Raw genomic sequence first — 13,243 nt, forward strand, 5'->3', positions numbered from 1 at the left:
CTGCCCTCATTTAAAGTAAAAAAAAATCACACGTACCAAGTAAGAGTGTTACATGTATACACTTAGGAGAGGAAAAAAAAAGCACCCATAGTCACCCAGTCAGTCACAACTTCCATCAGCCTCTCCTCCTTCAGAAGGGGCCCTCACAACCGGGCTGGAAGGCCATGCTTGCCCTTAGCCCACCTCTCTAGTCCACTATATTCTTTATTACTTTTTCTTAGAACCAAGAACATTTTCAAAGTGATGACATAAAACACTTTCCCCTCAAAAAAAGTTGAAACACTGTACTTGTCCAAGAGCAACTACTTTTTTGTTTACCACCTGTGCAACTTGTCCTCTCAAAACACACAAACAACTTTTTTTGCTCCCCTACCATCTCAAAAATCATCAACATGCCACTTCCACATGGAAACTAAGATAGGATAAACTATCTGTAAATTATCTTCCCTATTCCCTGCACTGGAGAACCTGAACTATGATTCCTTCACATTTAAAACCAGGTTGCAGGAGGTGGCTGTACCAACACAACTGCCCATTGCTTCCCCCAGTTCCCATTCTCCCTTACATCAGCATTTACCAGACCACTTGGAGACAATCTAGCTCACCACAGCAGCAGCAAATACTCACTTTTTGCTGGTTTCATTGAATGATTACAGTTTATGAAAAAGTCAAATACAAAAGATGCAGCAGAAACACACAACAGACAGTGAGAACATTTCTTCCAGTGGCAGCAGTGGGGTTAAGAATGCATTAGATATCAAGGGCCACCCTTAGACATCCTCAGTAGTGTCATCGCCAGGATCAAAAATACTTGTTAGTGAACACGACTTGCTTGGGAAACAGATTTTTGAGTTAACAGGCCTTGTTTGTTTCTCTGAATGTGATAACACTGCCTAGGAGTAACATCTAGCACCTCCTTCAGAGGTATTTTAGAAGGAATAACCCATTAACCATAGAAATGTTTTAAACTTCCAAAGAGGCTTACAAGTATAAATCCCAAGTGTTATAAGCTAGAAAGTAAGAGGACTTGAGTCTAGACTTTTATTTGCTATGCTGAGCAGTACTACTCTTTCTTTTCAATGAGATTCTCCCATTCCTAACTTTCCACCATGCACCACACTCAGGAGAACCAAACCATGATTCGCAGCTTGGAGCCTGGCCTGCCGAGAACTTAAACTTCAATGTTGAAAAATTTAAGTCTTCTGGATTTAACACCAATAACCTATCAGTGACTAGATCTGTAGAACAAAATTAGAATTAAGCTAGATCTTACATGTCTGCCTTTCACTATAAGAACCTGCACCTTTTGCCTTGAATTTTCTATGGGAGAAGGTTAAGGAAAATAAGAAAATAAATAAAAAACCAAAAAGGAATAGAAAAGAAAAAAGCAGAGAATCCATGAACCTGCTTCTTCTTTAACAAACTTGTGCTGCACTATGGAACATGGTTTGCAAAATCAGCAAAGAATTTGCAATTTTCTTCCACATCCTTTACTTCCTGTGAACCACAAGAATTCTATTTTGAATGAGTCCTTCACATTGGATTTACTTCACTGATTTCACAGAATCATACAATCTGCTACTGTTCTGCCTCTCCCCCTTCCTGCTAATCTGAATTTCTGATATTCAGATATTCCATTAGTCACAGTTAAAAGAAATGTTCCTACCTGCTTAAAGACCACTACATAGTGATCTGTACCTACTACAGAATAAAGGACAATTTTAAGCATATTAAACTACTCTGATCACCTTTCAGACAAACCCTGAGTGATATTTCTATTCCCAAGTAGATAAGTCATGAAAACCTTAAATGAATGTGAAGCACTTCCCTAACTTTGCTCTGGACAAGACTGAGAGTAACGAAATATGTTACAGTCTAAACAGTAACCACCTCACACATTTTCCATGCATCTGAACTTAAGTGATCTCAACTCCAATACGAAATTACAACATATATAATGTCAGAAATAATATACATTAATGGCAGTGCTCTTAGTTAAGTCCTTTACAAATGTTATTGGGACTAAAGACCTGGGGGGAGGCTATGGGGACATGATTTCTTATCTTCAGGAAAATAAAAACAACTTCTAAACTGCACGAAAGAATTAGCATTAAAACCCAGGAACTTCTGTAACCCAGTTCCAAACTTAAAACAGCAGATAATGAAGTCCCCAAAGCAAACACAGAATTATGCCATACCTAATTTAATAGAGCAATGCAGCTTTCTTGAACACCTACGCATAAATGAGACTGATTTTCATACACTCCATACTAGGATTACTAAGGGAACATTACCTTTCTCTTTCCTTTTCTTTTTTTTTTTTTTTCAAACTGACACCTGATATGGCAACTATTATGTGTTTGTTTTTAAAAGATGAAAACACAGAATGTGGTGCTTCTGAGAAAAAAATAATAAAATGAAAAAAAAAAAAAAAACAACCAACCAAGACCATCCCTGCTACTTCCCTAAACTAATCACTGTCTTCAATCATGACAAGCTGCCTAAATGAAGTAAAAGCTAAGGATTACCAGAATTCAACAAATTCATTGCTTAGATCTTAAGAGTTATTAAGTCCTGAGTGGAAGGGCTATTCACAGTTCCATGTAAACAGCTATGGACAGAAGCAATTCCCAAAGTATTTCACACTGGTACCATTTCCAACTTTCTGAAAAGAGAATATCCCAAAAATTAGGCCTGCAGCTTGAGAGCCCTGCCAGCCATACATGCTTTAGAAATACTGCACCACATGGTAAACCAAGGAAAGTGCAGTGTAAAACCACAACTTTTGGTCATGACCTGCTGGCGACATCCACAAATGCCACAAAAGATATCTGAAAGCAAGTTCTGGAAGATGGAATTAATGCTAACCTGAACTTCAAACTATGACAGCTATAGACATTTTACACCTACCACAGAATAGCAGTCCAGGATTTGGGGGTGATACAACACAAGACTGGCAGATGCTAGTCCCTTTTCACTGAAGAAACTGGGACAGCAATTCACAGTAGATTGATCTAGTATCTCTGCACAGAACTAGACCAGATGCAATGCCATCTCAAATAGAAAAGTCAACAAATCATTAGCTATGTCATGAATATAAAGGCAAAACTAGTTGCAACTCATCAGTTTTTACATGATATGTCTCACAGCAGAAAGATGCACATTAGAAAGTCGAAAGACTGTCTCTCAAAGAGAAAAGGAAGTTTAAGCAGAATTTACTTAGACCAAACACTGAAGTAGCACACTGAACAGTAAGTAATCATTTACATAAAAGCCACATTAAGACTGAAGAAAGCATGTTTGTACCTTTCTAGACGTAACTGGAGCCAGAGACAATGTGTGAAGGGGAACAAAATAAGCAATCCCATAGCCTAGCTCTGTAAAAGAAATGCTTTCTATTCTTTGTAGAAAATCTGAAAGAAGGAAGATTTTGGGACTACTTTTTTTTTTCTCTCTAAGGTTATCTTGTAACAATGCTAATAATGTTACCTATCTTCAAAATCACCTCATTAATCACTTTATCATTTGCCTACATTTTGCCCACACTAATTGGTTCCCTTTTCCACTTGATCTAATGCCACAAAAAACAAGACATCCATTCAGTTACTATTCTTGTGGTTAGAGGGCTGCACAGCCCTCACTTGCAGAAACCTCTGCTTCTAGGGCCATTATGCAGGGGGACAGAACTAAGTCTGGCCACCAGACTGTGACGTGCTATATGGAGAACAAGAGCTAAGGCAGTGAGTAGAACAGCTGGTTTAGATAAAATCTTAGCGCCTACCAGAAGCAGACAGCAAGACAATGTGGTAGCAGTCAGGAGATCTGCCATCACTGATGGATTTGAGATGTGTTCTCCTCTCTGAAACTTAGATCCTATGACAAGATGATCAGCGTTAGGCTGCTCACAAAACTAGACCTACAGATGCCTCTCTACCGAAAAAGCATGGAGCCAACATCACCTGTGCCACAGAAATCACTTACAGATCTAGAAGAAACACCAGTGAAGAGTTCCTGAATGAATAACCTTCACCTCAGGTGGGATCTTTTGAGGGTGAGTAAGGCAGGCAGGACCACTTCCAAAACATGCTAGCTCACAGTTTCATTAGCCAAATGCACCGGATCCATGTCACTTCCTTTTAGCAACAGCACAGCCCCTCTGTTCATCCTCCTCCACCCAAAGCCTCAGGGCTAGCGCTTGCAAAAGTGGAAACAGGGAACTGACCCTGCTGAAAACAAACCTGGAAAAGGGAAATTTTTTTATTGTTTATTCAATTCAAGAACAGAATATACAATCCTGGGATGCTAAACAGCGATTTAGAAGTGCAAGAAGCTTAGCTCTCATCAGGCAAAACTGGAGATAAGTCACGATCCAGCATCTCAGACAACTCCAGGATACATCATACTTCAAAAACGTTTCTCACCTCTGAACACCTAATTTATTTTTTTGTCTGAAATGCAGGAGATGAAAGAGAGCAACAGACCATAAAATCAACTAAATTTCTGCTGGTAAGAGAAAATATCCAACAGGAGAAGGCAAGCCATTTTGTGGAAAACTTTTTTTTCCCCCAACAAATTGACAATACTCATTCAAATCAAAGCAGTACAGTACACTATTGAGAAATAAGGCACAAAAAGTGAGGAATAACGAAATTAAGGCAGAATCAGATTTTCATCCTGGATTTTCTCAAAAACAACTATTTTTATCTACTTCTGTATCTTCCCTAGGATTTCCACAAGAACAAAATTTCCACAGTTCACAGGATCTCACTGTGTTTGGTGTATTTTGACATCAGCACTGCCCATCTCAGAAGAAAGGAAGAACTGTATCTACAGTATTAGAACAGCAATTTCACAGTTAAACTAATATGTGGTAGAGATTTTTTTCTTCTCCACTTGAATGATAAACATTCTTTACACCGTATGATTTTCAGAATTGGGTCCTTACCTTCAAGTCAACAAACACTATGTAGGCAGACAAACAATGCTGCCTTTTTCTAGGTTCCTGGTCTCTGCAGGGGCAAGACACTGAACACTGTGTGGGTATGACTGACTACTTTGAGAACAAACTCTTTGAATGCAAAGTAAATGATGTCCAAAGCAAGAATCAATTACACAGAGAATAACTGTTTGCAACCAAGAATAAAACTGAAGTACAGAACCAAGTCTGAAATGTGAGGTAATGGAAATGAATCTCTATTATGTCATATATGTCAATAAAGGTAATTTCTGAGAAAAAAAATCTGTGTGTCTAAGAATGAGGAAAACTTTCAGATAGTACTAAGCACACACCTCTTTAAAGGGGTGTACCCTACCTCACTAGACAGTAAAGAAATATTTATATATTTCAGCCATTCAAGTTTGTGTAAAGCCAATCTTACAAGCATTCTTTTAATGCTCTTGAATAATTACTAAAATTTCTATTGCAGTACTGAAGAAAAAATAACAGTGACCTTATTTGGAGGATAACACTCTCAGACTGTGAGTACTCCTTATGAAAATCCAAGACACAAAGTATTCAGGTTGGTAAAAGGCTTAGAGAAAACCTAAAAATTATCTTCGATGTACCACTGTGCCACTCCTGGGGGAGCACAGGAATTACTTAATTTAGTTACCATACCATTCATTACAGACTGGTGGAGGAGTCTCTGGGCCATCTAATCTAGTGAGTCAGAATTTGCCCACATAAAACCTGATGAAAAAATAAAAGCCACATAACACTATTACAGACATCTAAATGAAATGATAAATGATCCATACTGAATATTAGCAAGATGCACCTATTCAAAACATACCCAGCGAGTTTGACAAAGCGTTCAGTGACTCTTATTTGCCAGCTGCCTACAGTAAATCCAACACATAGCTTATATTCTATATAAAATTAACTATGAAAAAGTTGTTATAAAAACAACTATTTTATAGACACATTCAGAAAATATCCTAGCAAAAAGATTCAGGCCAACTGACTCACAGTCCTTCATTCCCTTGCATGAGGTTGGCTTTCTGCTACCAAGCTAAGAGAAATACACAGGGCTGCCCAATTGCTCAAAGACTGAGTGGCTTTTTATAGGCTGCTTTCTGGACATAGGAAAATCCACATACTGCATAGTAGAGAGGCGCTTTAAACTAACAAATTGCCTCTAAAAAACGAGTTCATGTTATTTTAAAAAAAGTAACCCTCATGTGTAAACAAATATGCATAGAAATGTCATCACACTATTTCAAAGCCACCCTGTGCAAATCCAATTAAAGAAAGAGCACATTATATGAGATGCTCTTCACACAGACACTGTAACCTACACAGAAATACCAAAGTTTATAGACACAAGCAAAACTGAACATTAATATTAAACTCTGATAATATTCAAGGCCTGTTAATATGAGAGTACACAATTAACCCTAACCATTAACTAGACTACTGATAATTCAACTGGGAGGGGGAGGAAAGAAACCCCAAAAATCCACTTTATCAGTAAATACCTGCTAAAATACAAAAAGCAAAACCAACATCACAGCCACTGAATCCTACAAAGTCTGGTCTATGTAAGACCTTAAACTAGACAATTCTTCTATCTAGCATTTTCAGACTGAGTGAAGGAATTCGACGCACAGGTGACAGACATTTCAACTGAAATGCGATGACTCGACATAAATGCAGACTCTGCACTGATCAGAACTACAAGGAAGAACCCAGGAACTGGGTTCCTGCTGGGCAGGAGCTCCAGCCCAGCACAAACCACTAAGCCTTGAGCAGCACCACCCGAATGGTCAATGATGGGTAAATTCTTTCTCAGGCTTCCTACACCAGATTAAGCCTCGCAGGCTTTTTGGAGACAGTATCACATCTCATTCTTGTAAATGAAAAATAGTCAAGAGAAAGATCATGTTAAGCAGACTTTGACAATAAAATACTCGGTCTTTAACTAAAAAAAAAAAGTATATGTTTTACAAAGGCATATTAGTAAAGCAGGGGAAAAGACTGGAAAATTCATCTGTCCCACTGCCAAGACAAGGCAGTCACAACCCCCGGAGCACAGCCTATACAGCTCTGTAACCCTGCAGTTACAGCAATCTGTACAAATCAAATGAGTATCAACTGTCTTTTTGTAAGAAAAAGAACACACTGCTTTTTTTTTTTCCCCACAGAATTCAGGTTATTACTTTGAGTAAGAAACAAATATTAGAGGGGAAAAAAATCAAGTCAGCAATTAAGTTTAATGGGACTATGGTATTCAGCTATTTGCTTCACATAAGCTAGTCTAGTGCTACTGAGTTCCAAAGGAAAAAAAATCCAAGAAAAAAAATAGAAGTTTACTGTTAAACTGTTTACTGTTGGAAGACAGGAACATAATTGCTTTTCCCTCATACTGTGAAAAAACAGAAATCCAACACTTTTACCATTAACTACTAAACAAAAGTTAGACCCAGCCTATATCAGTTGTGACCCAAGGTTCTATTTATATCATTCCTCCATATGGGGAACAAATTCCCTCCCATGTCTCCACAGATTTTTACTTCAGCAGTTGATGAATTAATGCCTTTGAAAGAAGACTATCCTCACCCAAAATCTTAAGTCAACACACAAAGATATCAGCTAACTAAAGACCCAAGCATTTACCAGCCACTCAGCATTGCAAGGCAAACTGAGTACCTAGGAGAGTTTGGCACTTTCAAGCTCAGTGGTGCCCATCAGCCTTGGAAAAGCCTTGCACAGCCTTGGAAAAGCCAAGGTATCTCTAGTTGTGGTGGATTACAGAAATAAGCTTCTTTAACAGTCTAAAATCAGTTCACTGCTGGGAGTGGACCCTCAGCACAGGCTTGAGCTGCATTAATGAAGTTTAAACAACATTAAATGTAGAAGGAGAGAGAGACGATGTTTGGAGTTTTTTCCCTAGAAAAATAAACTGATTAAGAGTGGTCACTTGCAAATTAAGAACGAAGTTAGCACACACTAAGAGTGGTTTCTGGCCAAGTGCATGTTTTTTTATAATAGCCCCAGTAATACTTGCAGCTCGTAGATCGGTGGCCTGTGAAGAAGCCCAGGCCAATGACCAAGTACAAACCTACAGAAAGCAGTTCTGATTAATAAACTCTCTGGGTAAAAATATTACAGAGTACTGCTTGCAATCCAGGAAGTTCCAGCTTGTTGTTTCCCAGAAAAGGAAAGGTAATCAGAAAAAGATTCCAGTTTGGTCCAAGTCTTAATATAATGTATTTGAAACCACTCTTTCACTTAGAAGGCTAACAACTTTGGTTCTGGCTTCAGCATCAAAACCAACCGGCAAAATCTCAAAAATCCCACAGATTCAGCACTCAAAGAAGCCAAGAACTTGTTTGAGATCCCCAGACTCTGAAATTAATGGCTTCATATTTTCCTCAAGAGCACCTTTACATTTTGGCATACATATTCCTTTCAACCAATTTCTCACATACAAGTCATTTGTCCTGACATACTTTGTCACAAGTCTACAGAAAGAGAAGTTCTATAAATGAGTAGCCAGAAACATCTTTAAGCTATCACATCTGGTAACTACAGAACACCAGGACTCCACAAATAATTACTCTGTAAGACAAGTACTGAACAAAGCAATTCAAGTTTTCAGAGCTATCTCCTAACAATACACTTCAAAGGATTCTGGATGAATGTCTAACTCCAACTACATATGACATGATGTCATTTCTACTTTTAAACTGACGTCTGTCAGTTGTGAGTTTTTTCATAAAAATGAAAAACAAATTAAAAAAGGAGAAAAAAAATATCAAACACGGCCTCCTGCGCAGTGGAACAGTCCTCTGAATCTTGCTTGTTAAGAAAATTTTCTTCTTTCTGATGCAACATCTGCTTCAACAATACACCATAAAGAACATCAATTCAAAATGAGTATTTCATGGATCCCACACTTAAAATGAGAACACATCCTCTTTCAGACACATCTGTGCCAGTCTGAGGTTACTGTGCTTAGCCCATCCCTAGCTCCACATCCTCCACTCATTACTGTTTCCACCCACATCAAAATGCCAGCTGAGAAAAATGGAAGAACACTCTTCAATTTATTTGTTATTTTATTACCCAAGCCAGCTTAAACTGGTTTGCTACAGGCCTTTGTTAGCCCGAGTCATGTAAAGGTTGATGGAAAGGTACAGTTCCAGAAAAGCTCAAAGAAATTTAAATCAGAGCTCCAATGGCCCCATCTCCAACCCCCTATCTCATTCATTTCAACAGGAAGTCCCATTCCCACCCCCTGACCTGGATGATTAGCCAGTTAAGAAACATGATCCAGCCAAAATTCAACAAAACAAAAAAAAGCAATTAATTACCAGCCTGATTAACTCCCCGACTTTGCTTAACTCACAGCCACAAAGGCTTCCTTGCCAACAGGGGAAGACGCACAGTCAAGAAGGAGAGAGGACCACCACAGCTCCAGTTTAAGCTGCCAAGTTTCTTGACAAGCTTAGGCAAAACTAAAATAGAACCACTTCAGAAAAGAGCAGTCACAGCCTCCTCCTCTTCCTATGCAAGCAATAACATTTGTATAGCCACAAAGTCAGTTCAGGCAGTTGATCCAACTGAAGCTTAACATTTTTTTGTACGACCATTTTCAGCTGGATCAGCAAAGAAAGATTAACATGGGGAAAACAGATCCTTTTGGTGAAAGCATTGGCAGAAAAATCAAAGCTGCTCTGGTGGTAATGCAATAACATGACTGTAGAGGACGTGTTAAGTTTTAGCTTGATTGAATTTATGCTTAGTATTCTGCAAAAAAAGAAAGGCAATACACTCCAATGTCACTTATTAAAATTGAGATCTCAATTGAGACTGAACAAGTAATCTGTAGTTTTAATATATGTTCACTGATCAAAACAAACTCCAAAATCAAGACTAAGGGCATGATTTCACATTAGTTTAAACCAAGCTTGCTTGATAACTGGCAAAACTAATAAAAATACAAATAAACTTTGACACCCCCCCTAAAAAAAAATAACAAGGTCAGCAGAATATGTAAGATGGTGTAATAAGTAGGATAGAACCCCTAAGTCATCAATTACACCATCTTAGGCTGTCATGAGAATCTCCTACCTGATAGATTCTGTAAAATATCTTTTCTAGAGTGCAGAAGATTTAATTTCTATAGCATTAGGGTAATTTAATTTTTTTCCATTGTTATGCAGCTCCATCAATATTACTGTGGAATAAAACCAGCTACAGGCAGAATTCAAGGATCCTGTACGGTGCCGTAACAAGTTCGCACAAACATACTATAAAAAAATCTACTACAATATGTTATCCCAATAGCCCCTATTCCTGGGGAGGCAAGCACTTTTGCAAGGATTTTCACTGTCATTTCAGAAAGCTTTTATCTCATCATGTTCTTTTTGGTAAGAAAGAAAACTACTTACAGATCACTGTGACACCAAGCAGCTACATCAAACTACAAAATGCAAGAGTCAGAAGTCTTGTGAGTTTTAAGAGCCCAGTGTGGCTTGTTGGTTTGGGTTGTTTTCTTCCTAAATGCACAATGCTGTCAGTTCCTAATACAAAATCAGAGGGTTTCACAACACTAAGGTGAGAAGATAAACAAACTTGTTTACTCTGTCTATTTTACATGCACCTTCAGTTTCCACATATTTAAGATAAATAATAAATGCAGGAAAGTATTTCCCAGGCTGAAAAATAAATTTTCTGCTAATAAGGATTTAAATGGCTGATCTGAAATGCATTTCACATGTATACTTCAGGAAAAAAGAATCTTTGATACGTTTAGAGTTCCATAAATCTGAATGTTCACTGAGGCTTAAAACCAACACCTTATTCAATTACAGATTAAAAAGAGTTTACTATAGGATAACTCAGGCCACCAAGAGTCTTAGAATCACAGGCAAGGATGAACACATCTCCAAATTCATTTTTCTGGACTTCGTTCACATTATTTCTCCATAAGACTTGCTAAGGGAAAAAAACCCAGCATTTCCACAGAGAATTGCCAAGAGATGAAGAAATGGAAAACACGCTGATGAACAAAAAAACAATATTGTTTCTCTATGGTAACTACTAACTTCTGCATAATCATAAAGACCATTTCAGAAGTAATCATAGATCAATAAGTCAAACAGAACTGAGTCAGAAATCCATTTAAATATTTACACTTTTTGCTACAAGCCATACCTAGAGTAACACTGTAGCCAAACCTTATGACTGTGCCTTCCATTTTACACACTCTCCTCATTCAGGAGCCTATCTGAATAGGAAGAATTATCAAAAATACAAAACAACAAGAAAGCAAAGTAAAACAAAATAAAAACCCCTTAAACGGTACAAACAGACATTGCTGACAGTTATAAGCATCCCCTACTCCGGACAGATGAATTACGAAATATTGACAACAACACTGAAACAGAGCAGCACACAGAAAAAGCTCCCTTATCATTCCATAAACCATTAACGAGTAGGTTACATAAATCGACTGGACCGAAGGAGTTGTAGACCAGAGCTGCTGCAAGGCATTAACCCTCCTCTGAGGGATGCATCATTTCATTCTTGAAGACTGTTCATCTCCGTGAGCGCAACAAAAGGAGTTAAGCGCATTCCGAAGAGGAGCTGCGTTGTAACCCTTCGTGACCCCCCGAGCACCGAGCGGGCGATGCTCCCGGCCCCGCCGCAGCCCCCGCCTCGCACGCTGTTGCTCATCCATCCCTCCTGCGCCCGCAGGACGGGCCGAACCCGGCCGGCTGTTCCTTTGTGCAGCTTGGCGGGCTGCCGCACACGCACAGCGGCACCGGCCAAGCCACGAACCGGGTGGAAGGAGACGAGCGAGTCCCGCTGCTCGGGGGGGCCCTTTCCCCTACAACTCCCGCTGCCAGGCTGGGTCCTCACCGCCATCGCCTCGGAGCCTCGTCCCGACGGCTCCCGAACTTCACAGCGCCCAGCCCCGGCTGAGATGAGGAGGAGGATATCGGGGAAGCCCCAACTCCCCGGAGCTCCCGCTCGCTCCCGCGGCCGCGCAGGAGCGGCAGGCGATACAAAGCGCCCGGGAGCGGCCGCGCCGGAGGGACCCTCTGACGGAAACCTGGCCGGGATTCAAGGCCTAGGAGAGACCGCAGGCACGGGCAGCCCCGGGAGAGCCCCAGGAAGCGGCGGCGCCGCGGGGGTCGCTCCCCCGGGCCGGCAGCTCGGTGCAGCCCGCAGGGCCTTTCGGTGCCGCGGCCGCCCCCCGCGGGCTCCACCTGCGCCGGGCCCCCGCCCTGCCGCACCCCGGGGATCGCGCCCCACCCCGTCGCCCCCCCCAGGGCGCGGACCGGAGGGCGCACCCGCATTGCTCCCGGCCCCCACGCACTTTCGCGGGGCACCCCCGCTTCTCCCCCGACGCCGGCCCCTCAGGCTTCCCCCGCCTCCGGCGCGCCCCCCCGCCGCCGGACCCACCCGCGCCCCGCGGGGTTCGCACGGCCGCGCCACGCCCGCCCGCGGCACCGGCCCGCGGCACCGGCTCCCGCCCGCCGAGGCGAAGGCCCTTCCCCGCACCGCGGCCCGGCTGCGCTCACCTGCCGCCCGCAGCCGCCTCCCTCCGGCGCCTCCTCCGCCGCCCGTCGCCACCGAGCAGCGCCGCCGCCGCCGCCGCCGCTCCGCCCCCGCCCCCTCGGCCGCCTCTCCCGCCCCCGCCGCCCGCCACGCCCAACCCGGCCGCCTATTGGCCGCGCGCCCAGGGTTTGGCCTTCGGATTGGTGCAAGGAGCCGTCCATCAAAGCTGCGGCCCCGCCCTTCCCCGCCCACGAGTCCCGGGTGTTTTATTCACGCCGGGGCTCTGGCGCCCCCACTCACCCGCTGCCGGCCCCGATTGGCTGAGGCGGTGGGAGCAGCGAGCCAGGATTGGCTGCCCGAGGTGCCAGTGCGGGGTCGGGACCACCCCCCCACTCGGGGCTGGGCGGGAAGGCGGCGGGGCCGCCGCGCGGGGTCAGAGTAGGGTCCGCCCGGGGCCGCCCGGTTCGCGTCCCGCTGGAGCGGCACGGGGGGACGCGCCTGCTACCGCCCGCCGGCCGCTCGGCCTGCCTTGGTGCTCGTCCCCCCACAGCTGCGGCAGTGGGGGCACCGGGAGGAGGATGGCTCCCGCAGGCCCAGTGCCACCCTGGTTTCCCCTGATAAACCACATACGATGACTGACTCCTGCCCCGGCGGCTGCAGTGAGACGTGCTGCTAATGCCAGCGCTCCAGAAACCGAGCACGTAATGTTCCCTAGCAGCTAGAGGCCGGGCT

At 42.9% G+C, this 13,243-nt stretch overlaps 1 protein-coding gene across 4 annotated transcripts in view; it reads right to left on the bottom strand.

Moving 5' to 3' along the window:
* NUMB (NUMB endocytic adaptor protein) overlaps window positions 1-12,612 on the bottom strand; it is a 90,409-nt gene extending 77,797 nt beyond the window's left edge. Inside the window, exon 1 of one of the 4 annotated variants that reach the window (XM_051791557.1) lies at window positions 12,535-12,612. The gene's annotated coding sequence lies outside the window, so the exon portion shown is untranslated. The remainder of the gene's footprint in view (window positions 1-12,534) is intronic. The other 3 variants (XM_051791552.1, XM_051791559.1, XM_051791556.1) reach the window with 3 other exon arrangements.
* Window positions 12,613-13,243: the final 631 nt, after the last annotated feature.

This window comes from Manacus candei, unplaced genomic scaffold, assembly GCF_025592945.1.
Source record: "Manacus candei isolate 608988 ecotype Guabito, Panama unplaced genomic scaffold, ASM2559294v1 h1tg000033l, whole genome shotgun sequence".
NCBI lineage: Eukaryota > Metazoa > Chordata > Aves > Passeriformes > Pipridae > Manacus > Manacus candei.